This window comes from Tympanuchus pallidicinctus, unplaced genomic scaffold (assembly GCF_026119805.1).
Source record: "Tympanuchus pallidicinctus isolate F22 unplaced genomic scaffold, pur_lepc_1.0 scaffold19, whole genome shotgun sequence".
NCBI lineage: Eukaryota > Metazoa > Chordata > Aves > Galliformes > Phasianidae > Tympanuchus > Tympanuchus pallidicinctus.
The window spans coordinates 9,905,839-9,931,411 of record NW_026294710.1 but is presented as its reverse complement, the minus strand read 5'-3'; the positions used below and the strand labels follow the sequence as shown (position 1 = coordinate 9,931,411).

The 25,573-nt window shown below is 39.0% G+C and overlaps 1 protein-coding gene across 6 annotated transcripts in view; it reads right to left on the bottom strand.

Moving 5' to 3' along the window:
• Positions 1-25,292, bottom strand: part of GRM3 (glutamate metabotropic receptor 3) — a 108,718-nt gene extending 83,426 nt beyond the window's left edge. For 2 of the 6 annotated variants that reach the window (XM_052681025.1, XM_052681027.1), the window contains exon 1: positions 24,560-25,292. The gene's annotated coding sequence lies outside the window, so the exon portion shown is untranslated. Of the gene's footprint in view, positions 1-23,688; positions 24,019-24,559 lie in introns of those variants that run through there. The other 4 variants (XM_052681023.1, XM_052681028.1, XM_052681026.1 and 1 more) reach the window with 2 other exon arrangements.
• Positions 25,293-25,573: the final 281 nt, after the last annotated feature.

Sequence of the window (25,573 nt, the reverse complement as noted above, 5' to 3'; positions counted from 1 at the left end):
AGTGTTTTCATGTTCTTTTCCTTTCTTCATCAGCTTTCTTCTCTTTTGTGTCTGCCTGCCTCTTTCCCATGCCTTTCACAGTTGCTATTTTTGCTCTGAGCAGAGAACTCAGCAATGCTCTCACCCTCTCATGGGTTCTGTGTACCCTTGAGGTCAGGCGAGCAAACCTGACCATCTCTTGAGCCAAACTTTACACCCTCCCTGTGCTTTTCTTATACCCTCAGCTTCATCACACTTTGCTAAGGTTTTCTCTACTCTTTCCCCTAATTTGTCATGCTCCTAGCAGTACCCAGCACTAACACATCTGGAGTTAACTTGGGTGCTGTTTGTGGCTCTGATGCAGAGATCTTGATGGACATTATGTCAGTCGTTCCTCTCCCCTCTTATTTATTTTTTTCATTTCAACCACAAGATTTTGGGGGAAAGCGACAGTCCAATACACTGTGCTATTACCCACTGTGGCACAACTAATGTCCTCCACAGCTCAAGACACTACATTCTTCTTTAATATACACAGTCGTTCTGATGTATCCTCACATTTCTCTGAACTCATTTCACTTTTCTGCCTCTCTTCCTCCTCTGTCTATTCTTTTAACAGAACTCCTGTGTTCTTCTAATGCTATCTTTCTTTTAGGCTCTGTGGTTCTTCTTCCTTTTCCCCACGCTCTCCCTGCCCTCCACCAGAGATGTACTGCCAAGACTTGGGCTGTTGTACTGGGGCAGGAATGGGGCTGGGGGCCAGCAAGGGGCTGCCAGGAGGGGTCAAGACACTTTGCACCCTCTGCTTTTGTAGGCTTTTCTATGCCTGATACCAAGTGGGCAGAGAAATAAAAAGAAGAGGTAGAGCTGACTAAAAGAAGTGACGTTTTGTAGAAAAAGCTGCATGAGCAATGGGGAGAAAACCTTGCATTTAACATCTGGCTTGCATAGCCTCTTTCCTTGGAGATCTATAGTTAGTTATTCTTCCTGTCTTACATTTTCATATCTGCCTATTTACTTGTTTGTCATTTTCTCATTTTCTGTTCAACTCTTCTTCCTACCAATCTCATCTGCATGGCCTATGGGCTGCTTCAGTCCAACCAATGCTCCCAAAATCCCTTGATTGGGGTGCTCCAATAAGGCAACAATTAATTCCTGTATCTGTAATTTGTTTATCTTCTTCTATAGAGTCTCAGAACAAGCCTCAGGAGAGAGATATAAATGATGAATGCAAGTTAATAGTATGGGAGTCTGAGGAAAAGTACATTAGGATGGCACAGCAATAATGGGTATAAAAACAACTGAAGCATGTGGGTGAAGTCTCTTCTATATCATAATATTTTCACTGGTATTATACATGGTAGTTTGTGCTAAAAAAATTTGAAACTTAAAAGTGGTAAAAAATTAATGTCTCCACACTGCTACTGAAAAGAAAGATGGTTAGGCAAACTATTCCCAGTTGTTAAAAGGGGAGGCTAGGGGGTTGGGGATAAGCAGAATAGGTGAATTTAATTCAATTTAATTTTAATCATGCAGAATACTGCAACTTGGTGACATATACTAACTGGTTTCCCTCTATCACTAGGGCAAAGGTGTAGAGCTCCCAAGAGAAAAAAATTCCCTTCTCTCAGTGAAAATATTTAATAAAGGAGGAGCTAAAGAATCTGCCTCTCCTGAAGAGAATGTTTTATCAAGACTCATTTAGGCAAGATGTCTAACCCTTCCAAAAGCTACACTTTGGAGGTTACTGCTTCAAGACATATTTTAAAACTTGGTCTAAAGCCATAATGACATGACTAGGAAGGAGTAGCAACTGTGATTTCTGATACAATGAAATGCAGATGAAACCATTTTTATTTGTTTGATAGAGATAACTGATAGATTTCACTAGATGTACTACAAAGTAGTACGAATATAACGAATATGACGAATATAAGATAGAAGCAGAAATACACAGTTGTACTAGCTGCTCAAGAAGCTCAAAGATGTATATATCATATTTGTAAATATTTTGTGTACCTGTACAAGCCTAAGAAGTTACCCATATGAGCTATTATCACACAGGGGTTTGAGAACAGCTGGCACAAATCTTCCAGCATGCAAAAAAATGGGAGAAGTCTTAGACTCTCATGAACACCTTATCAATCTGTTTTAGTACGCCAAAAAGATCTGTGAAGGAACGAAGTAGGAAGCAGCCATGCTGATACAAAAAGTGAGATCTGCTTCAATTTGTTCAATAACAAGCCAAAACAATGAGAGCTGAATATCATCTTCGGAGCATAAACTGTCCAAGTCCATAGGACATCACACCAGCAATCATAAATCAGAATAGCCCATGTGTCAGGATATAAGTGTTTTGGAAATACAGGGTGTATTTATCATCATAGGATATGTTTCTATGGGATATGATAAAATATTTTAGCATAAATTGTGCTAATGTTGTATTTGAGAAAGATTACACAATTATGAATTGTGTAAATCCTTGGGTTAGATGTGCATTCCTAGGAAGTCAAGAGTACATAATCCCGCTTCTATGAGCATGCATGGGATAACATAAAAGAAAACTTTTATGTTATTTACACATAGTTATGAAATCATAGAACAGTTTGGGTTGGAAGGGACCTTTAAGATCATCTAGTTCCAGACAGCTGCTATAGGCAGTGATACCTCTCAGTAGATCAGGATGCTCAAAGCTCCATCCAGCCCGGTCTCAAATGTCTCCACACTGGTGGCATCTACAACCACTCTGGCTCTGGCTCAAGACTCTCACAGTAAAGAATTTCTTCCTAATATCTTGTCTAAATCTACCCTCATCCAATTTAAAACCATTTCCCCTTGTCCTATTGCTATAAAATCATTAAAAATCCCTCCCCAAATTTCCTGTAGGCCCCTTTCAGGACTCCCCTTTCCAGCACTACTGGAAGGCTTCTATAATGTCCCCTGGAGTCTTCTCCAAGCTGAAAAGTGCTGACTCTCTCAGCCTGTTCCCATAGGAAAGGTCCTCAAGCCCTCTGATCATATTCACTGCCCTCTTTCCCTTCTTCCTTCTTTCTTTCTTCCTTTCTTCCTTCCCTCCTTCTTTCCTTTTCCTTCCTCCTGTTTTCTTCCTTCTTTCCTAATTCTCAACAACAGTAAAACTTCAGCTTTCAACCTGTCTTCTCTAAATCCACATGAGTCTGAGAACTAATTTCATGACACTCATGCTGTTCTACTTTCCTGAGAAAAGCAACCATAAAGCCAACACACTTACAGAAGAATCTGCACTCACAGTGGTCAATATAAAAGGTTTAGTGAAGAGGAAAATAATGAAAACCACTGATGCAAAAGAACATTTTTTTAACTCAGGAAAAGAAAAAAAGAATCAAGATTTGCATGCCTTAAAAAAAAAACAAAAAAAAAACAGAAGCACCCTGGTTGATGGAGGACCACCTACACACATGTCAAGAAAGACTGAAAAGTAAAGAAACGAGATGACAACAGACTGACACTGTCATTGCCCAAAGAAAGTAGCACAGAAAGTGCTGAACTGAAGTCAGACGTGCTAAATTGATCACTGGGAATTGGATATCTTGACTGTGGCCTAAATCTCTCACCTGGTGCATGAGTCATGGCCCTTTGCTCTGAGAAATGGGAGACCTGAAATCCTATCATCACCCCTGATGACAGGGAGAAGAAAGTAGGGGCTGGAGGGAGGTAGCTAGAAGATAAAAGTGCTGAAGAAGCTGGGGGCTGGAGAGGGGCAGCTAGAAGGGGAAAGTGCTGATTTTTTCTTATATTACAATAGAAATTAGCCCAGTAATAAGAAGAGAAATAGCAAGAATCTCTGCAAATTGCTAGCGGCTCCTTTTAGATTACCACGGTACCTATTTTTGGATAGTGTAAAATTTGGGTGTATTTTATTATACAAAATGACTGGTCCATAGAAGTTGGATTTACTACAGCAATATGTCAGATACGACATCACCAGCTAAGTATTGAAAGTCTGAGCCCATTAAAAGTATTGAGAATTCTGATTAATCCAGTGATCTATGCAGATAAGCCTGCAAAGTGCATTTTCTTTCACCTGACTTGAGTGTACTCAGTGAAATAACAGCCTGTGAGCTAAAAATAGCCTGTCAACAGCAAACAACAGCCAGCTTTCTGCTCAGCATTGTCTGTTCTCTACACTTGCTCTGCACATTGAACTGCTCTTTGTTTCTGTGTCAAATATCCAATGGAGAGTTATCAGGTGGATTGGACATCAAAAGTTGTCTGCACTTCTTAATATCAGTGGCATTTCTCAACTCACAGTTCTGAACCAAATAAAATCAAATCACTCAGGAAAAAGATGCTGACAGAAGAAAACAATGACCTGCAGGAACACCTTCGGATTTTGGAGGGGGGCATTAAAACAAAAGAGCTCAGATATATGGTACAAGACAAAGACAAAACTTTACAAAATGACGATCTTTGACATTGTCTTAATTACATTTATCTGCTTGTTCATTCGTATATTATAGAATATATAGAATATAGAATTATAGTTTAGTCATACTTTTTTTTAAACACAGCTTGATATTGGAACTGGATGATTTTTAGGTCTGAGTTCTGTACCCCCACTGACAGTTGGGTTTTATTTAACTCTGGTCTGGAACAGTTCAAGAAATGTTTGGACCTAGTAATATATATGTCATAAAAAGATTTGTATCTTTGAAGTGTAAAATATTTTTGATGGATTTAAGCCATAATGCACAGCATTATGTATGACATAAATGTTTATATAAGGAAACAGCCCCTTCGGTCTATTTAGATATATCTGTGACCATGAGGTGATTAACACTGATGGATTTGAGAATTCAAAGAATGTAAAAAGGTAAGTTGAACTGCTTTCTTGCTGTTTAAGGTGCTATGCTCAGAAGTTGTTCGGTGGTAATCAGTGGAAATTCTTCATGTTTATGTCGGAGAGGCAATTTTGAAGGCAATGACATTAACACAAATGAACTCTCTGGAACACAGCAGAAATCTGCTAATACTAAATTCCAGTTTTTGTAATTATGTCCTAGAGGAGGAAAACTAGATCATCAAACCCACCAGTGCAATAGAATCATCCTTGAAGGTCAGTACTGGGGACCAGAACTAGCAAGGCAGGGCTATGTGCATTCCTAGTTGTAGGCCTAGTAATGTCATCAGTTTTCTGCTTCATTAGATGTTGGCTGAAAAGTGTGTGTTTGTGTGTGTATACATATCCTTGTGTGTTTGTGTGTGCGTGTGTGTGCATTACAGACTCTTGATACAAGAACAGAATATAGATTTGTGTAGTGAAAAGGAGAAAAAGTTCCCAAAATCTTGAACCTTAAAGTGGAGCTACAACCTACTTCACGAGAACTGAGTGGTTACACATCCTCTTGATGTTCAGCAGGCAATTCACTTGTAGTTGTTGCTAATATCTGATTATGCCAAAGTCAAAAGAAACATGTTGAACTAAAAAAGTGGTACCATTTGAATGTATGTTACTGAAAAATATTGACCCAAATCATGCAAAAGAAGTGATTCTATTTTTGACTCTGATGAAGGCACATCTACCTGATGATGGAATGGCTCAGTTTTGATCCTGCTTATAATCTTGTCCTCGTGGTCTTAAAGTCATTTTGCTTAGTTAGAGAAGTGAAAATCAAGTGAATGAGGAAATTTCTGCAAGATTATGGGATATGAGAATCTTGAAGAAGCCTTCAGAATCCCCAGAAAGACTTCTGCTAGCTCTATATGAGCCAACATCAGAATGAGAGACACAGAGAAGTGCAGCAGGGGAATAAGAATAAAAGGTAGCTTTGAGGAAAAAAAGGTATGCACAAGGGAAATAACAGTAATTCACTCTTGGGGCCAAAAAGACTCAGATTCAGCCTATTTTATGCAGAAGGGGCAAAGCACAGTGTTTTATCAGAGAGTTTCAAATACACGACAGCTTTTAAAAGAGAAGACAGCAAAAGCTTAAGTTAAAAAAGGAAAGACTTCAACCCACCAGTCACTGAATTTAAACTAAACTAAACTCTCGTGAACCCTGTCACGGAATTTGTGTTCAAAAATGAAAACAGGAGACCTGAGGTCTCTGGATCTTCTGACACAGGGAGGAAGAATATGTATATATGATACCACAGAGGCCTCTACATGAAAACCTTGAGTCTAGCAGAATTCACTTTCTGACAGCATTACTTGGAAGAAAGTGTATTTGCTTTAATTTGTGCAGGGTAGCCTCCTCCACACTCAAATCACAGAAACTCTGAGCCTAAATCAGCACTATAAACAGGAAGCAGTATTTTAGTTTAAAAGTATTAATTTTTTTGCTTAGTGAATCATTGGTTTAGTTTTTAACATAACTAAAATGAAGGTGATCACATAAGCCTAGTACTTAAACTGAGAAGAATTTTCATATTTGCATACTTTAATATTGGACCAAAGTGTTGACAGCATGAGATTTTTGGAAAAATAATATTTTCAGAAAATGCTGAAATGAAATCCTTTCAAATTAACAAGATTGAGATGAACAGTGTGCCTAGGCTTGAGTACTTGCCAGGTTTTCTAATAATACCTCACTTCAACACAGTATTAATTTGGAAGCCCCGAAGATTATGAATATCTAATTCAGGGATCAAATGATTCTAAAGGCATGCAGGCAATGTTGACCTTCCAGCTGGATCACTTGCATAAAGCAAGCAAAAGGACTTGCCTGTAGTAGTTCCTACTCTGAGTCTAACAGACTAGCACAAAGAACTTAACCTTTGGATAGGGTTAAAGCAAAGGTCTCTGTAGCCCATGTCTGACAGTATTCAATCTCTGACAGAGGTCACCAGTGTACGCATAGAGAAGCACAAGCTTAACAAGGGACACAGAGAGAGATCCTTTTGGTAACATCCTTTTGATGATGCTTTAGGAAGATCACATCTCTATTTAGAAGTTTCAGAAGGTAGAAAATCTCCATGATTAAGTTCTAGCTTACACACGTAGAAAAGTTAAATCTCAGTGGAAAGGCAAACTGAATTCAAGAATAGGAAGTTCTTTTTGCAAGACAAATGTATCTCCAAACAATAAGGATAATATCTTAGAGTATTTTGCCCTCATTGTATTGTACTGCAGAGAAATTTGCTTTTTGGCAGAGATGTAGAACAGTCTCTTGTGGAACTAAATGAGGGAGGACAACTTAGCAAAGATCAGAGGAAGAAAGAGCACAGGAGTTTTCCTCTCTTGCTGACATGGCACTTTGTGTAAGGTCAGCCACAGAGCAGACTGACCAAAATCGTGACTAAAGTTTCAAGCATGCAAGAAATGTTCATAAAACTAAACTTGATCTGCCAGAACCCCACACTAAACATTTAGGTGAGATTCTTTTAACCACACAGTCACATCACATATTTCTACCTCTGATTACTCAGATGTCCTGTTATAGTCAGTTTATAGACAAAAAACCCCACAATTTTGGACATGACTCCTGTCCTCCTACAGTAGGTGACTGAAATAGGTCAGTTGAGTCACTCCTTAAAATGTCATTGTCCTTCTTATCACAGAATCATAGAAACATAGAATGGTCTGGGTTGAAAAGGACTCAAAGATCATCTAGTTTGAATCCCACCTGCCATTACAAAATGTGATTATTTACAGATGTAGGTGCCTCACATTGCAGCTGTCTGTCTTCATTCTATGTCTACTGAGAAAAATCCCATTCTTAGATGCTTCCTTTCTTTGATTTCTACACAGGATGAAACTTGTGTAGTGAAGTGACTGAAGGCTGATTCCCGGATAGCCATGGAAGTGGTGAAAGGCAAGTGCAACAAATGACTAGAGATATTCCTGTCCACAGGGAGTACAGAAATACAGATATTTATTTACAGATATTTATTTATTTTACCCTACTTAGTTCCAAAGATCTGTGGGAACAAGATTCCCAGCACTATTGACAGTGGGAGGCTTTTGGGCAAAAATGAAGAGGCAACTGCCTACATGCAGATCCATATTATTTTGTACTCTCTGCAGACCTAAACGTGCTCCAGTGCAGGGTAATTTTACTCCAGAGGAATGTATTTGAGCTGAGAAAATAAGCCTGTTTTCTAATTTCATGTTGTCTCTGATGACATCCTGAAAGTTGACATGGGGGTTATAAACTTGAAAGCATCAGCTCCTGACAATGAAGGAGACTGAAAAGAACTTGGTAGGCAGTCTGTGTATAGACTAGAGGCTACTTCAGAATTTCAGGGAGGCAAGTGCTTTAGAAGCATCTGATAGATGTCTGTAAGCCATGTGCCTGAGTTCTGCAATAATGTTTTTGATAAACAGTTTCAGGCCCTAAAACACGGCTAACAGCCACAACGAGGGCCAGAGGTATGGAAAAGTCTGCACAAATCTTTGTCCATCAAGTAGTGCAAAGGTCTTTCCCTTCCTCTCAGCAAAGAGAAATGACTTATGAACCAATGGGAGGCTGAACATGGTCCAGGAAACTAATATATATGTTAGTGAGGAAGTATCTGATGGCCTGGGGTTTAGTCAAGGCTTCTGCGTCCAGCTTCTAAAGAATCATAGGATGGCTGACCTTGGAAGGGACCAGAGGGTCCATTTGGTCCAATCTTTTGCTCAGGCAGGAACACTCAGATCAGGGTGCCCTAGACCAAGGCCAAGCCTTAGTGAGGAACAGTGAACAAGGTGGAAGAATTGTTACCAGTGACTGTGTACTCATGAAAGTGTGAGCTGATTCATTTTCTTTTCAGTAATCAACTTAAAGAAGAGCTGTAACTGTTAGACCATCTGAGTCAATCTTGGAGTTTTAACTACAATTCTTCTTCAGATATTGACCATAGCAGCTTAATTCATTCATAGAGAAAAGAGTCTCTGAAAAAATACTTGTTTTTTCTATTCACATGACTTCTTTTTAACACCCGCTTTTCACCAGTAATAGCTTTTACTTCCATTCAATTTTCTTTTCAAATCAGTGTTGTTTCTTCCACTAAACATCGAGTCCTTTGGTCTACTGGAATCTAAGTATTTTCTTTAATGAGCATAAAAGATAGCAATGAATCATACTAATCATTTGTTGGAACCATCATGCAACTAGTATTCTGTGCCATGCAAAAAGTACTTACTGCACAAGACAAAGTTTGTTATCTCACTAAGGAGCAGAAGATTATTTGGTGCTACAATTTAAAAAAAAGTCTATCCCACCAGTGGTGGTTCCAAAAAGCAGAAAGAAGTGCTTTACTTTGGAACATGATTATTCTTGGTAGCACACTGCACTGATTGCACAAGTGGTTTAAAACATGTCTTGCTCTCAGATTTTCATTTCTTATGATAGAAGAAATAACAAAATGTCCCTACTATCGGTGACAAAGAAAAAAAAAATCTTTGGACTCTTTTGTTCCACAGTCATTACTTTCAGTCTTTCCAGGATCCAGTGGGAATGAATTTTTCATGGTTTAATGGACAATTCTGAAATTCGAGCCTACTTCAGAAAACTGCCTGAAACTCAGTTTTCCAGAACACATCAGCAGTTTTGGATTCGTCACAGATGTGGCCAGGCCAGATTGTAAACTGAATTGTTATCAAGCACAGGAGGTGAGAAATTAATTGGGTTGTAAGGAGAATATTGGTTGCAGACATTAGCGAAAGAAGCAATGAACTTCAACTGAAAAAGAAAATTAAGTAGAGAGCAGATGTTACTGAAAACTTTCCAGTCCTAAAGGTAATATGGCACTGTGATAGAGAATATTAATTAAGCTATTTGTCAGAAATCACACAAAAATTCTTACTTTAGACTGGGGCAGGGGACAGATATCTGACTTCCTGTCATCACTTCCAGCATTCTTTATGTTACACACCCCTTGTATTTCCCATATTTACAATCTCTGTGCATGGAGCTTGTAGCAGTGCAGTTGCATTGATTTACACCGCTATGATGACTGGGATAACATGCTGGTGACTTGTGTTCTCACACCAGCTCCTCAGCAGTTTACCAGTGGTGATGACCAAGCTCAAGTCAGAATGTACTATCCAGTCTCAATCCAGAAAGATAGTGAACATGGCTGAAGGTAATACTTTATTGCAGTGCAAGGATTTTGCTGTGAAGTCCTACTATTGCTTGAGTAAGCGTATGGAACATGAGTAAGCTGACATTTGAAAACCTGAAACTACAGACCTTATTGATCTCTTGAAGCTATTAAGTGATTGAAGCACAGTACACTTGACAAATTGAACAGCATTGCCAGTTGGTGTAACACAGAGCAGCTGTACTGTCTTTGTTGCTAATTCATCACAGTCTAGGGTCTGACCCACTGAATTCTGAATTAAATTTTTATGTATTTGTGAACTATTTATACTGCATGACAAATCAATATTTTTTTATTGTTCACCTGACTTAGGCTACATACAAGCATTATCTTGGGAATATCTCAGTCTTCTCCAGGGTCAATGCAGGAGGGACTTAAATGATGAAAGATACAGTAGTTTTTGAATGGAAGAAAAATTACAGGACAAGAAATTGAGAGTGTAATTTAGGCTAAGTATTAATGATATGAATAATACATTTTTCACAAACTGAAAAAAACTGATGAAAAAAATAACGTCCTTTTAGGAGAAGACATATAATTCTTTATCTCTCTTTAAGAAGGAGTTTTTTTAAATTTGAAAAATCTTCTCTTTCTGAATTTCTTTGCATTTTGTATGAGCTATAAAATCTCCAAGGAGTTATTTGAATTTCAATACTGTCTCACAATTTTATTAAAATACACTCTAACCCTGCTTTACTAATTAACATGAATATAGGGCCAATATTCCTAACAACTAAAATCTCTCAGTAATTTCAAATTTTCCTTAAGTGTATTTTTGATTGAATAATTGCTGAATAACAGTCTTAACAATTTATTCAATATAGAGAATATATCAAAATCTTTAATTATATTTTTGCAGCTTATGCTTTTGCCAATGTGTTTTATGTGTATTTATTAGAGATGATGCCTTGAATTAATAATATAAAATACCTACTAGTTTCATAACCATTACTGCAGTGCAGGAAGCGTTAGAGTTACAGTAGTTCTGCACTGATGATGTCAATAGAGTTACTGCATTCATTTCCTTATGCAAACATTCAAAAAACATACATTTCTTTATAACATTATATAGTGTATTACTTACTCATGATGGTAGCAAAGCCTTTGAAAACGCATAACTAGGCTTCAAAGTTTAGAGTGCTAGTTGACAAGACATGTTGTTCCTCCTGTTCTTGCTTGTCTGTTGTCCTAATATCAGAACTCATTTCATGCTGTATTCTGTAGACGCACACTTCTACACAGTACTTATAGAAAGAAGTAGGACTGCTCATGTACTTTACCTAAAGGACTAGATTGTCATATATAATGAACATAATGCATCAATCTGCTGTTTCTGGTATAGAGCAGGACTGAAGAAACATTCATAATGAGTTTGTGTACAAATCAAGCAGAGATTTATTCTCTCTGCACATATGCATGCTCTTCCTCTGTGTGACAGAGCTCACTTCTTTCCTGTTTGCTAAAGTTTCTCCATTTTTCCTCTCTTCCCCAAGACAAACCTGTCACTTTTTGCTCTTGGGTTATCACCTAGGTAGAGAGATTTTTGTCATACAGAATGTTCTAATGTAAATCCTGGAATAGGAACCTGAGGTAATGTTCTGGTCACCATCAGAAGTAGGTTGGAAAGGACCCTGAAAGATCAACCTAATCTACCTTTACCATTATCCAAACATGGGCCAACCCTCATCTTTTTTAAGACCTATCTTGGCTAGCTTATTTTTAAAAACTCTTTGAGGAGGCACTTTCTAGTCATCCCAGCAATTAATTCTGGGATTGCATCCTGTTGTTTACCAATGAGAAATCAATATTTCCACTCCTCTTTCTCTTGCAATTCTCTGGAATCTATCTCAGTGCTTTGTGTTTCTTCATGAAACATAATGCTCAAAACTGGGCTGCATACTCCAAATGTATCCCTGACATTGAAGAGCAGAGGATGATGTTTACACTCCACATCTTACAGACAATATTCCTGTTAATTCAATACCAATATGAAAATCATGTTGGTAAGTGGTCAACTGAACACCAAAATAAACAACAAATATTGCATAGTAGCAACCAATTTTAGAACAATTCTTCTGTGTCAGGTACAATCAGGGCTACTTTCACAGGACAATACACAGAACTTTGCATAATTTTGCAGAAGGATCTTAATTAATCATGGGTAGTATCTGGAATCAATACAGATGGATAATGTATTCACATTAATCTTATTGAAAGAACTTAAATTTTATTTTAGGAAAAGATCAGTACAGAGAGTTCCAGTCACATCTTGAAGTCCTTCTGCTACTGTTGTCATGAAAGTTTTGCTTCTGAACGGACTTAAGGATTCAAGACCTGCATTTCAAGCAAATTCTTTTATTAATAAATAAACTTAGGTGATTCAATACATGCAAAAGGATTTTGGCAGGGATAATAATGGAGAAAACTAGAAAAAATATTAAATGGATTAACACATTTTATCAGTCTTAGGTTGGCTAATGAACAATTAGCTTAGTATTTAATCCCCCTCGATCCATTTATTTTTGCAGCTTTTACTCTCTAAAGATAAACATGGATGATTCTAAATGTACTTTTGTTTTTTGAAACGACTCATATTAGCATTACATTGCAATCATTGGCATGGAAACTGTGTTACAAATGGAAATGGACAAAAATGGGACATCTCAAAGCACTTACTACTTGGAGCTTTAAAAATATGGTGTAAAAAACTTGCAGCACTCTAAGATACGACTGAGATGGCTACTGATGATTAAATATGGATGGATCTTCAAATGAAAGCTGTTTTTTAAGGTCTTGGGAACACACTTGACCACCTAATTTTTAGGTACTTAATGAACATAATCTGTGTTCAAGAAAGAACAAATCAGAAAAGTATCCAGGATTGCCAAACTCTAAAGCTGTGTTTTTTTGGTGGAGTGAAAGTATATCAAGAGGTGTCTCAGAGGTTGTTCCAGTATGGCCCCCAATGGCTTTATTTTCCAGATAGTAAAAAGTTTCCTCTTGTGGAGAGAAAAAACTTTCCCTTAAGTCAGTACACTCGTGTAGTATTTATTTAGCATCCCTAATGTGACTTGGTTAGATAGAGAGTGTAGGAAAAAGTCTGCTATTACATGTACTGGCTTGTACTCTGGTATAAAGTCATGCTAGTTAAACCTTCAGAGCATGTTCAATGAGAATTCAAGGTTTGAAAGCTAATAGACAGGAACTAATGAAATGGACAGAATGTGTTTTAATTTACTGAGATGTATTAAAATATCATGTTGATTGATTTGAAGGCTAGATGGGATATTTTTGTGGCGCTGTTAAGGTGCTCCATGAATTGTTGCAGAAACTTGAGGTTTTTTGGTAGTAATAATGACACTCATACACATGAACCTTGCAGTTGCAAAGGGTTCTCTAAGGAACCCTTGGGGTATGTACTTGTGGCAGCTTCATCAAAATCCATGTGATGCTATTTGCGTCCTAGCTGTTCTGGGATCTGTTCTAAGTTGGCTAGGGTAAAATCTGAGTTTTAATAACAGAAGAGAAATTAAAGAAAAGAGGCATAAATTGTGCCTAGGGGGCATGAGGATCTGGATTCTTACCTAATGCCACACTCATTAGGCTTAATGAAGAACCCTGTGTGGATTTGCCAGAAGCAAAGTTGAACTGCTCACATGAGGCTTTCTGATGCATTGCTCTGTAGTTAGGATCCTGAAAGCATGAGCAATTTCTGCCTTTTCATGAGTCTATAGATGGAATATCTAAATAATTACTGGCCCCATATTTGTATCCATCATTCAGCTCTGTTGAATTCATTGGTATATTTTATGCTTGAAGCTGGGTTGGAGACTTCCCTGGTACTAATGGCAGCAAAGGCCATTAGTACTACATCATCACTGATCCTCTGATTTTTCACAGTGCAGAAGCCCTGATGGAGCCTCTGACTTGTGGATAATCAGGCTGATATCTCAAGTCAGTGACCATGACAGCCACTTCATACTAAACAACTTCATGCTAGGCATTGCAACAGTTCAAAATCCTTCTGCCTGGTAATGATTGCATCAACATCACACACATAAAGCCCTCTGGCAAAGATAAAAGAAATAGTTCAAACTACCCAAGAATTGTTTTCCTGAAATACGTATGTAATTGTGAGGGCTGACAATTGCTTTGTTGCATATGTTTGTGAACTAGAAATGACTAGGAGCAGTCAAGAAAAAATGTTATAATTTGGGAGATGACAAAACAAGGACATCATTACAGCCTGATAGACTGCTTGGACTGAATGTTGTCTGGAGTGAGGCTTAGAACATGGAAGAAGAGATGTCAGAAAGATTCTAAAAAAGTGAATAATACTAAAAGAAAATTAGTTGTTTCATGGAGTCAAAAGGTAAGAAGACAGAGAAACATGATATAAATGTGAGTTAAGAAGCCAAAACCCAAACATTTCCTATGTAAAAAGCAGGAGTGGAAGGTACTAAATTGCTTCTAATTTCCATGGTAGAAAGGTGAGTAGAGTCAGACTCAGCTGCAGAAAGTAGGATTTAGTTTAATTTTGGAGAGTTTCATTTCACAGGAACACAGATGCACTGGCATGTGCTGGTGGAGAAGCCTGTGAAATTTCTCTTGTTGCAGATTTGATGGGTGAGGTTCAACAAAATACCTGTTAAGAAGGACTTGGAGTATTATGCTGTCTTTGGAGGGGAAGGTGGATTAGATGAAGTCCCTACCAATGTCTATCTGTGGAAAAATGTTCAGGAAAATAAAATGTTTTGTATAAGTCTTTGAAAATGAAGAACCTTACATCTAAAAGGCCTTTTCCTACCATTTCTATTGTAATGGATAGAGCTCCTGTTCAGGATAGGTTCTAATTGGGACCTAATACCCTTGCCAGGAAATTGTAGGAACTAAGAAGCACCACTATTCTCTGCAGCCACTCCCTCAATATTGATTTAAGTTATCTTAGTCTAAATGAAGATATTTTTATACTTCCTGCCTTAAAACTGATGAATGTAAAATAGGCAAATTGAAATGAGTATGTGGAGTCTTTACCTCCTTACCTACTGCCTGAAACACCAGGATCAGAGAAATTTTAAGGAGCAGAAATGTGCCCCAGAAATAAGCAGGGAAGAGGGCACTGCTGGGTCACGCCACTTCCTGCTGTTATGTCTGGATGCTGCAAATAACCATTTCACCCTTTGGTCTAGAAGTCTAGGCTGGTTTTCCCCTAGTTCCCAGGAGCTGGTGTTATTTCCAGACTAAGATTCTTCATAATGAATAATGCCACTAAGAATGTGCTTGTATGAGAATGATACTGAAAGGATTAAATCTCTACCTCTAAGGATGTTGGATATCTGTTTTTGGGAAAGATTTTGATCAGATCGAGCTATATTATTGAGAAATGCATAGTGCTTAGAAATCTTGAAAATGTCAGTGAAATGATGAAAAGAAATCAATCTTTCCTTTTTCCTCAGAGGATTTATTACTGACGAAGTACTGATATTTCAAATAAAGACACCTTTCCCACATTTTCCTTCTCTGCCTTTCACAAATGATGGTTCTTTTAACATCCTTCTCTCCTCTTTGTTTGCTTAGAGGATCAAAGCTTTTTTTCTTTATTTCCTTTTTTTTTTTTTTCTTTTTTTTTTCCTTCCAAACAGTTTCTGGAGTGTTAAAAAGCTCCACCAGTATACTGAGTTTACATTACAAACAAGTTAACATTCCCAGTCTGTCAGAGCTTTTCTCCTAGGATACCAAGGAAAGCAAAGTTCAGCTGAACAGCACAATTAATCTGAGATCACTTCTGAGCAAAGAAAAAAGGTTGTTTTAAGCAGGGCTATTCTCTTCTTGGAGATTTAATGTTCACTTCAGAAAGGAAAATTATTATTCTCTGAAAGTTATCTTGCTTTATTTGTATTCCAACAGCTATTCCATTAGATCATCTTCCCTTTTCAGTCATAAAATCATCTTAATGAATTGACTGTGGGATTAGCTGTATGTAAATAGATCCTTATTGACAGCCCCACTGACAAGCAATCAGATGGGAAAGGGCACAGACTGCATGTTGCTTTGCTAAAACATTCATTTCTGTGCTGCTATGAAGACCCTGAGGCAGACAGCTTATTTTTGGGATGCAAAGAAAGCACTCTTCTTCAAAGTAAATGTACCCTGTAACAATGGTTAGATAAAGAAGTGGAGTTTTTGTTGACATACCGTTCCCACAGAGGCAATTTCCACCCTGTTCTCAAGTTTTGAGAGCAAAGAGCATAACCAGATCACTCAGCGTCATCCATCGGTCCTAAGTAGGCGGTGCTTGCACCTTCTTATGAAAATGTTGTCTCTAGCTCTCATTACCTTTTATCGGCAGGGCTCCTCTGAAGCTCTAAAGGTTTCAAGGAAGAAGAAAGTGAACCAACATTTATAAGAGCCCAGGGGAATACACAGAAAAGAGTTGGAGGGTAGATTTGACAGATGCACTCTTACAATGTAAAGAAGAATATACTGAAAATATTCCTGTAAAACTTTGTAAATTTTCTATCTAAATGAATGTTCTCTGGTAACGATTTGCCATCAAGTGCTTCAAAATGAGGAAAATCAGCCCCTTATTACAATCTATGCTGTATAGATTGGAATTGTAAGATACTATTTTCTCACCATTTTGCTAAATTTTAATCCAGTTTTGCTACACTGATGTCACAAGCAGTTGTTGTTGTTGTTTCTAGATTTGTTCATTTTTTCTTATTGCTTCTTAAAAGGAAAATGTTACAACATTTGCAAAATAACCAAAACACTTGTTAGAAGGTAAATGCATTCATCTGTTTTGTACTGAAATGTCTGGATCAAATTTAGTGTCAGGTGACATACAGTAAAGATGTCTTTTTGACTGACTGCACATTAGTAAAGATGCAATTAAAAGTTTATGACAAAAGCCAGAAAGCCTATGGCTATATTCCTAGATTTTGGCATTCAATACTCAGGTAATTACATATTCTCATAAAAATTTATGATCTGTTTTTTTTAGGAAACTGCCTCATCATAGCAAAATAAAGTATATTTTTGCATAAAATATCAATTTTAAAATACTCATACAGATTTTTTTTGCATCCTTTGGCCATGTTATTTGATCCAAGCAAACGAGCATGATAGCGTATCAGAACTGAAACCCACTATGTCTTACTACAAAAAATGTAGTTTTCTCTTTGCTTCCACCATTTTGTCTATTTGTCTTCTCAAGAAAACACATAGAAACTGAGAAATTGGAAAAAAAAATATATATATCATTATATGGATTCTGGAAACATCTATAAATTTACTTTATTTTTTTTTTTATTTTTTTTTTAATTTTTTAATCGGATCTCTTGGGTTATGTGATCCTAACAGTAGGACACTCAATTTCTGCTAAGCATCCCTGTGGATTTAACTCACACTTATGGATATGTGATATTTTCAAACACTATCAGAGCAATGCTTCTCGTGAATCCCTAATAAATTCCTCATTGCATGATACAACCGCTGTGAATGAAATTAATAACAACACTACAAATATATATTAATTGTAGAATTACATAGAAATCCCTAGGCAAGAAGTAGCATATGAAGAAACAGTTAAGACACAACCCTCTTATAAAACATACATGAAGAAACATTCACAAAAGCATCACTGCAAGTCTCCCACCAGGAAGACATGGTCCATTCAAGATGGAGTCCATTCAAAGATCCCACAGTGCAACTGCATGAAAGAGATGGCAACCAACTCAACTCTATGAGCTGAACGTGCTGATAAGGAGCTGCAATGTGTACCCTAAACAACTTAAATGTCAGCGAGGCCAAGGATGACCTAGGAGCTTCTCAGAGCACACATTAGAATTGTATAAGGTTGTGTTCCACATCAGAGAGGAATAGTGCACCTGGCCCACGGTGTCCCTTTCTTCCCACAGCTGAAGACTGGAGGTTACCCAATAGCTCCAGCACCATCACAGCTCTGCTGTTTTTTGTGCATTAATGAGACAGGGAGCTACATTTGAATTGATGGTGATATAAGACACAAGTGGGTAAAAATCTCAGAATATTTACTTTTTACTCTCAACTAATGAAATAGTATTTAGGGATGGGCTAGCAAATATCTCCCAGCCAGTGATTAGGTAACTATTGTAAGCAACTTTCAGTATCAATTTATATAAATGCTTAATTTGCAGAAGTTAATAATGCTTAGCTTTTGAAGAAGGGGAGTTGTAAGATTTCCAAGCCCTTTTCAAATTATGTAGCACCCCATACTTAGGTCATACATAGGTCACTGTAGAGGTCATTGGTTTGATCTGATCACAGAGTATTTGGTGACAGTCATGTAGCACCAGCATCTCTGAATGCTGGATTTGACATCATACACTTCAGTTTTGCTGGAAGAAGAATATGGGGTTGCTCCATACAATCAGGCAGACTCTTGTTGCCCACATATCTCTAGACTCTGTACAAGGCTAACTGCAGGGAAAAGTCTCAGCACTGCCAAATCCCACACTCAGTAAATTGCCTGCAGCATACTCCTTCGCAGACTGCAAAAGTAAACTTTCAGTCCGCCTAACAACATGTGCTACCGAGGACAAACAGTCACAAAAGCAGAGAGACTGAAGCTGATTATGCAGTTTATGAAATAGCTGATGGGCTGTTAACTTCCCCAGATGCAACATATGGGTAAAAAGTATTGTCCCCAGTTTGAGTATTGACTAATTAATGGAGATTTCCACGGAAATGGAAGTTAACGTGTAAGTCTTATTGTATTTCTCAGATGGGGGGTGCACTCAGTCACCATATTCTGCACAACATTTTCTTGCTCTGCTTTCCACCAACATGTCGTCTTCTAAGGAAAGTCTTTTCAGTTTTTGGGTTCCATTAAGTTCCTTACTCCTGGCTAGCCTTCCATCTCCTCCTCCCTTCTGTACCAGTTGTAAGTCAGTTCTCTGTATCATCCAGTGCCCCTGCTGCTCTTTTCTTTCTTGTGTAATTTCTGCTTTCCACCTTTGTCTGTGCTTTTCCTCTGTTTTCACCTCAGTCCCCCCTCTTTCTCATCACTTCCCTATTTTATTCTTCTCCTTCTTCTCTCCTCAAGCACTTTCTCATTTTCATGAGGGAAATCCTGCTTCTCACCTGCAAACTTTGCCTACTTTTCTCAGCATGCTTCTTCTCTGCTTGCTCCTCAAGAAGATAGCCTAAGCTAATTAGGGTAGTTCAGTTTGAAGTGACCTAAAAAGATTGTCAAGTTAAAATGCTATTCATCATTCTTCTCCTGAATACCTTACTTTTATCACGCTAATTCTCTTTATATAATCTGATCCATGAATTGATTGACCTTGTGGTTGCCCATTGAACTTTTGTCTTCATTCTCCTTCATGTGTGCTTGCTTTATTCTTCTCAGTACTCTATTTCTCCCTTGAATTCCTAAGTGACCCAATCCATCTGCTTCAACTTTCTTTGTTTTTATGGCACTATCTCTGGATCTTACCAACAGCCTATATACAACTACAGGTTTCCCCTTCTTCCTTTTCCTTGATGTGCGTTCACCTATGATCACTGCATGCTGATATCTTGTAAGACTTCTTGGTTACTGTGGACTCCAAAATTCTTTTACCTTGCTCCTTTCTAACTCACTTCTTTATCTTGTCTCAGTGCTTCAAATTACTGTGCGAAAAAGTTACCTCTACAACATTTTCTTGATGAATCTACCCTACCCTACTCCAATGCTGTCACCTTCCTTAATCAATATGCTTGAATGCAATTCTCTGCTATACTAATTTTGCAATTCCCTTCCATAACATGTGAAATATGTTTGTCCTGCTAGTTGGGTCACAGGATACTTTCTCAACTCATCAGTTTGGAGTTTCTTTTTATGAGTTTCTTTTTTATCATCTTTATCCACATTCAAATCTCCTTAGCCCACAGTTGACTTACCAGTCCATTTACTTTTCTCCCAGCTTGAATAGACCTCTGAATATCTTTACTGCTCTTTTCTACCTCTACTCTTCTTTCCTTTCATATCAAGCTATTTTAGTCTCTTAATTTTTTCCCATTTTGTCTCTTTGTCTTCTACTTCCTATTTTTTTTTCCTTCTCTACTCACCTTCCCATCGGAGCATTCAGGATCTAAAAGCATCCACCAAAATCTGCCCCAAGTTCCTGTTTCATCTATGAAATGTTCGTAATACGTTCTCTCTGTACTCTCCATCCTTGATGTGCATTTTATATTTCATATGCTTGATCATAATCCTGTATTCCTCTGGATGCACCAGAAAAATGTCTTTCAGGTTCAAGGTTATAAGCACTGTCAAGGTCAAGCCACATACTAGACTTTAATGTTCTCTGGACAAGGCTGCCTCAGTAATGGAGGTTAAAACTATGCCTTTGCATCTGGTTAAGCTGAGTCTTTGAAGTTTTGGGAAAGCTGCTACACTGCTGCATAGTTTTTTGATACAACCTATTGATTTACACAAGGAGTCTATAAGAAGCAGTACAATCACTGACTATACAATTGCTCCCATAATCACAGCAGAGCTACCAACAGTAGCATGATAATAGTCCCAGATACATCATTTTATATTTGAGAAGAGCAATATGAGATAAAAGCAATATGCAGCCTTTTTTTTTCCTGTGTATAATTTTGTATAGCTCTTCTTTTTTACTTTGACAGGTTCATAGTGATTTACACCCATATGAAAATTTGTTGCATTGCTTAGAAAAGCAGCTAGATAGCATATTCCTTGGATTACAATTTAAAAAATGAATGTTTCTGAAATAAAATGCTAGAAAAGCTTGTAGGACAATAGATAAGCCAGAAAATTCATTTAGGTCACCCACTGGATTCTGGGCTTACTTGAAAAAAGAACCAATTGGACTAATCTGTAGTGTTTAAAACACATCTAACAAAGAACTGTGTTTTGTCTCCATGGAAGTATTTGACAGTTCCACAGAGGCTGTCCCAGGCATCATTATATGAAGGAGAAATTCCTATTTTTTTTTGTTATTTTACTCCTACTAATAAGATTTTCAAGCCAATTTGTATTTTCATGAAAAGAAATGTTTCCCAGATCCTTCTGACAGTTCAGGGCTAGATTATCACATTGAAAGTTGGCCTTATTAAGTTCAAAGAGTCAGCAATGGCCAAAGCCAGAGATTTTGGAAGATGCTACCAACTGAAGACTACACTTCTTCCCTTCCATTTTTGGAGCCCACATCCACCATCACTGAGTGCAGAGACAGAATGGCTGCTCACTCTCCTCCTTGCCCCTTGGATCTGGTTGTGGTATCATTCCTTTGCAAATGCAACCCACACAGGTGTAAAGTACAACCTTATTCTGTGCACTAGAGTGGAGAGCAAGAAGACAATCTTCTCTTTGACTCTGACCTGGAACAAGCTACAGAGTGCTTTAAAACAGCTGTCAGCTGTATCAACAAGCAGAAAGAAAAGCTGGTCAAGATTGCAAGATCTTTATGGAAGTGAATGTAGCTTACTGTAGGTTGTACATATTCAAACATAAGAATAATACTTTCTGATCCTGTAGCATGTCAGTCATCTCTATTTTGTTCTGTGCACCTGAGACACAGACAGGATGCCTAGCATTTTATTAAACAGAAAAATGCCTACTAATTGATCAGTAACTATGGAACAAGTCATAAGAAACAAATGGCAGAAATCCTAATAAACATTCTATACAGCTTGGGAAAAGTTACAGCAAAAGCTGAACTGAGTGAAGTGTGTTCTATATGAGGCTATTGACAAGTTCAGTATCCTCATAGGGAAGATCCTGTGCACCATAAAATCTTTAGGCTTGATTCTCCAGTCACATTGCTAACTTGAATTCTATCTAATATAGAATTTTGCCTACAAGGTTTAAAAGAAAAATTACGGAATGACCCCACCATTACAACCAGGTTGCCCATACCTTAAGGTACTCTGCATTTTATATCTATATCTAAATTATACAATCCCATGCAGAGTATTGTAAGATAATTTATCTTCTATGGGACACTTCCACAAGAGAATATATTTTCACAGAGGGCTGTTTAGCTCTGTTAAGTGCCAGCATGTCTCCTTACACCTTGTTCATTTCCAAATTCAGCTCCACTTGTGTAATTCAGATCTCTGAGCTGAATGATGCCACTGTTTCCAACGCACCTCTTTCCTTTTGTCTCTCCAGTCTGATTTACTACCTTTCTTCCTTACACTTTAAGAGTGAAAACATTAAGTGAATCCAGAAGGAAATATCACCCCCGTATCTTGTCTTAGATTCACTCTCTTAATGGCAAAATTAGAAACTTACTCTTAGATGAGATGTCAACATTTGCCTAACTATATTCATAGAAGCTTATAAGTAGGTCATCTGCACAAGTAACCAAAGATCAACCGCAATTGCCAAAGTGTCTCAGCTCAGGAATGAAATTCTTGTTTTAATGTATTTGATAGCACTGCAATTTTGCTTATTTTAAAGCTGCTGAATGGTAGAACATTTGGTGTGTTTTCAATTTTAAAGCATTTTTTATTTTTTATATATAATACAAGACTTTGGAATTACAGAGAGCAACAGTGCACAGTGTCATTCTTAAAAGAAAACAGCAACCTAAGGAGCTACAGAAAATAAAACACAAACTATTCTAACAGAAGACAAATTAACTTGCATTCTTTAAATAACCAATTTATTAAGAAGGATTAAAAGGGACTGTTAATAATTTCACCCAAAGGGTGAACAGGAATGTTACAAACATATAATCTTCCTGTTACCCTAAGTGTGAATAGAAGTGCCTTAATGTATATTTTTTTACCAGTACACCTGAAGAAGTTCCATTCTTGTAATAGCTTGTATTTATCAACACAAACAACAGCAGAAGAACTCATGAAGATTTAGATGTATTTGAAGAAAAGGAAAAAAGTATCCTAAAATATGCATTTAATCAGGTGGGTTGTGTGCTTTTCAAATTGTTTTCATGCATATTTAATTGACCTGAGACACATCTTATGCAAGATGAAATAGGTACCAGTCTGTGTCCCAGGCTGTTCTGATTCACAGTCTTCCAATAGAGATTTTTTTTTTTACTTGAATTAATTATTTAAGAAGTTCTCTAAAACCATTTTCAGCAGGTGGCATAAACAAAGAAAAAGCCAAAGAACTCACATACTATCAGCAAATCCTTAGCTCCGTTTGATTCAGTATCAGTAAAATACCCAGTTTTTCAAGATTCTTTTTTTGTTTGCTTGTTTGTTTATAGTTAAGACTGCTGAAATATATTGATAAAATAATTCATGGAAGTATAGGAACAACTCAGGGGAGAAGTCCCCTAGATTTTCACCATTCTCCTAAACCCCATCTGCACAGTGACAGAGATACTCTTTCTCACACCCACACGTGTATATCTCAGTAGCTATGTATGCCTGATACACATACAGGCGAAATGTATGTACTCACACACCTGTATGTTCTACACACAGATAAATATCACCTAGAAATAAGCATACATTCCTATGAATCCATGCATGTATACACCATTATGCACCTAAGCACGCACAAGCATGGGTACACACAAACAGAAACCCAAAGACACAAAAATATAAGCAAGGCACACACATAAGCACAGTCAACTCCAGAAGCACACTATATGCCCATACAGCTATGCATACTCACATGGACAGATAGATATACAGGCATGTATATAGGAGAGTTTACAGTGGCTCAATGATCCTTCTTTGTCCTTTCTTTTTGAAGCCTTCCAATTTTAGGATTCTGGGATGAGCCAGATCCCTGTTGTGGACACACCTCTGGAGAAGACAAGCCTTTCCAGTTTCTTTAAGATTCCCCACCTCTCTCCCAGCATCAGATCGGGAGATCAGCTGGGTACCAGCACAGCTCTCCCAGCTGCTGGCTTTGCACTTTCCACCAAATCTTAAGGAAGGATAGAGACAGCAAGATACCTTCCCTTCATTCCCAAATCCTGCCTCTCTGGGAGCAGAAACCTCTGAACAACATTTGGACACAGCTGCTTTACCCTGGACAAGCCAGCCCCTTAATGCTCCCCTCCCTCCATCTATTTGCAGAGTACTGGGGTCCCCCTGCACCCTACCTCCCCTCCAACCATGACAGGCATAAGCCTCCCTCACACCTTCTCCTGCTCCCCAGCTCCCATTAGCAAACCTCTTGCAAAATGCCACTCTAAACTTTTTTCCCCTGGCTGCACAGCCTGCAGTCACTTAGGCAGAAGCTGCATCTCCCTGGGAGGGCAGGGAATGGGATGCAGGAACTAGGATACAGGGACTGGGAGTGCGGGTATCTGGGATGAAGGACATGGGATGCAGATATTGGGATGCAGGGATCCAGGATGAAGGGACCGGAATGCAGGAATTCAGAATGCAGGGACAATGGATGCAGGGATTGAGATGCAAGGATGTGAGAGCTGGGATGCAGGGATTGGAGAAATGGGATGCAGGGGTCAGGGTACGGAATGCAGGGGTCAGGATGCAGGATGCAGGGAGCGGGATGTCGGTGCCTAGCTTCTTACCGTGTGGTGAAGGTAGGTCCCGGTGAGGGTCTGCAGCTGCTCCCGGTCATCACGAGCCTCCCGATGTGCTTGTTCAACATCCACCGGGGAGTTTCACCCCCCGAAACTTGTGTGAGCCGTTTCCTTTGGGAGCAGTCACTGTTCGTCCCCCCCCACTTTGGATCGGATCCCGATGGAAACTCATCAAGGCCTCCTGGGCAGTCGGGGATAAGGCTGGGAAGGAGAAAGAGGAGAGAGGGACAACGGGAGGGAAATACTGCTATCACCAAGTAATCGTCCCCTTCCCTTCTCTCTGGAGCACCTCCTTCCCGTTCCTCCGAGCAACTTTGCCTCTCCTCGGCCAGGCAGCACCCGGCACCAGCGCTGTTAACTGGGGTCTCTTTTGGCAGCCTGGCATCTTTCTAGAGCTCTTCTCCTCTCTGGGCAAAAGGGGGTTGATGCAAAGCTCTAAATTAGAAGGCGACTTAGAGTTGCACAGACACGGAGGGAGAGCCGGCTGGCATTTGCCGACTGCCTCTCCCGGCACTCGGGGCGTGCGCGGAGGGGTTGGCTGAGCCCTGTTCCTATCATTTATTCATTCGCTGCGTTTTCAGTTCTAACTTTGAAGCTGCCTAATCGCTCGCGGCGCGGCCGGGAGCGGGGCGGTGGCACGCAGCCCTCGGAAGGGCCGATGTCCCCGTGCTACAGGGCTGCGCTGCCCGCGGCTGTTTAACGGCGGGCGGGAGCGCAGCCCGGCCTCGGGGGGATGACACGGAGTAAAGAAGGGCGGGGTGGGGGGGGGGGGGAGGGGGGGTAGGACACGGGGACGCTGCTGTCGCCTGGCAACCCCGCATCCCTGCCCCGAGCATCCCTCCCCCAGAGCCTGGATTGGTCGGGGCCGGAGGTGACGCCCCTCCGAAGATGCTGCGTTGTGATGCTGAGATTGTCGCATCCTTAGAGCTGGGAGCGGGCAGGGGGCTGCGAGCTGCCGGCTGAGAGCCGGGGCGATCCGGGGGCTTTATCACCGTCCTCCTG